The sequence below is a fragment of the Miniopterus natalensis genome, chromosome 15 (assembly GCF_054644295.1).
Source record: "Miniopterus natalensis isolate mMinNat1 chromosome 15, mMinNat1.hap1, whole genome shotgun sequence".
Lineage (NCBI taxonomy): Eukaryota > Metazoa > Chordata > Mammalia > Chiroptera > Miniopteridae > Miniopterus > Miniopterus natalensis.
In genome coordinates, this window is record NC_142095.1 from 39,506,048 (window position 1) to 39,508,383 (window position 2,336).

The 2,336-nt window shown below is 42.6% G+C and overlaps 1 non-coding gene across 1 annotated transcript; it reads left to right on the plus strand.

Moving 5' to 3' along the window:
* The first annotated feature begins 516 nt into the window (after positions 1-516).
* Positions 517-761, plus strand: LOC148091459 (small Cajal body-specific RNA 13). The gene has a single exon (XR_015715726.1).
* The last annotated feature ends 1,575 nt before the right edge of the window (positions 762-2,336 follow it).

Below are 2,336 nucleotides of genomic sequence, written 5' to 3' on the forward strand. Positions count from 1 at the left end.
TTTGTACTGTTAGCCATGCTTTTCATTCATCCTTCAGATCTCAGTTCTGGCATCTCTTCCTATAGAAAGTCTTTCCTCAGCTCCCAAGTCAGATCAAACTCCTTTGTTGCACACTCTCCTCAAGGCATTAATTTCCTTCAGAGCATTTCTTTGGTTTGCAATTGTATAATCTTGAAGTTAAATGATTATACAATTGGAAACCACAGGCCTACCCTCCAGGAGAGCAGAGCCTGTGTCTGGTTTTCTGGGTCAAGTGAATAGTAAATCATTTTCAGAGGTCATCTCAAGCCTACCCTCAGCCCTACCCTCCAGGGAAGCAGAGCCCGTATCTGGTTTTGCTCTTTATTGACTATATCTCTGTCTCCTAAGAAGCGCCTGGCACAGAGCAGACACATAAAGTACTCACTGAGGAAGGAGAGAAGAAAAAGAAAACACACTAGATTATTTTCCTAGAGCCATCCGTCTTCAGGTCCAGCCAACTTTACTGAAAGCCAATGGGGGTGATGAAAGTCACACATTCAGTACACTCGGGCACTCTAGACTTGCAGAAAAAGCTACTCCAGAGGAAGCTGAGGCATGGCTGCTCGAGAGTCATCGGTTCCACGTGCAATTTTCCTCTGATAGTTCCAGGGTACTGTTGCCACGGTGATAATGACTGTCCCATGTCATTATCTATCTACCAACAGTAAGAGAAGCTTTGCAATCGAGATAGTGCTTAACAGATGGAATGGTTTCTGTTGGACACAAGTAAGGCTACAAATTTAAAAATAAATTAATTGATAAATTAATAAATAAATTAAAAGTTACATATTCAGAAAGCCACCTGATTTTGACCATGTCCCTCAAGGCAAGTCAATCAGACCTGCTCTGGAATTTAAATCTTCAGGGATTACACTGGAGGTCAGTCCCTTGGAGGTGTCGTCATCATCTGGAAGGTCTAAGGCCCTGCGGAGATGTGCTGTCAGCTTTTGTTCCATTGGGCCCTGGATCTGCTTTTGGGTCTATGCTCTCTGAGATAAGTGTCTCCAACTTTCCTTTAAATCCTGTGAGCTACTCCAAACATTTTGATTTTTGCTTAATTTAGCCCAAATTCATTTCTTTGTCCATCACCAAAGAACCCCAACTGTTACATTTTTCCACTTCTTTTACTATAATTAGATGCAAAGGCTTCTACATTGCAGTACTTCTCAAGACTTGGGATTAATGCTATAAGTGTGAGAATAGCAGCTAAGGAATATACTACATTTAACCAACACAAATGCTCAAACTAAATGGTTGCTTCCTCCTATTGTTTTGAACTGACCCAGGCCATGCCCTTTTCTAGCCATCCCCCTAGTGCATCTCTAGCTCACCTTCCCGAATCCTCCTTTATTTTCCATGTCTGATCTGTGATGTGTGGTTCTTTTTACATCCAATGACACTTGATCAAAATTCAAACAGCTTTTTAAGCCTCGCATTCCTAAAATATAAAATCCCAGTCCATGAACTCCCTCGTTTCTCTCGAGCTTACCAATCTCCACCTCACCCTTCCTCCCACCCTCCTGTCTCTTAGAACAACAGACACCTTTTTCATCAAAGCCACATGCCACCTCCCACCTGTCTGTTCTCTCATGGTCCCATCCTTCTGGTTGTCACAGCTAACATTTTCAGTGAGCCAGGGACAGTTCCAAACACTTGGTATGAATTACCTCTTTAAATCCTGACAACAGCCCTGTGAGGTAGGGAGTATTGTTGCAAATCAGGGAAATAAGGCTTCGAGGAGTTAATGAACTTGAGTAAGTTCAAAAAACATTTGGCCAACACAATTTAACTCCTGAGCATGTGCTCTGAAACACCTATATTTTTCTGCCTCAGTATTTTTAAAATTTCTCGATATTGTTCAAATTAGCAGCCCCCAACCCCAAACAAAATTTTTTCTTTATCCTGCATCTTCCTGTGGCCTTTCTTCTTTACTTTCCAGTCTTCACTGACTCCACTGTAGTCTAGCTTCCATCCTTCTTGTCCTTGCTATTCTGATCAGGCCCAGGGTACCTCATAACCCTTCATTGAACTCATTCAACCATCCATCCAGATGGTTTTAAGCACCCACTCTGCTCCAGAAACTGTGAAATAGGCACTGGGTATACAGCAGTGAAATCACCTCCTACCTGCCAGGTCCAGGGGCCACTTTGGCTACTTCTCAGCTTTCCTCCTACCTAATCTCTGCTGTACTAGTTATGCCAACCATTTCCACCTTAAAATCTGGGGCTGTCTTAGTTTCCATGAAGCCACTTGCACCTGCTCTTTCTCTCCTTCCAGAACCACATCTTCTCAATGATTCTGATAAGTTCCTTTTT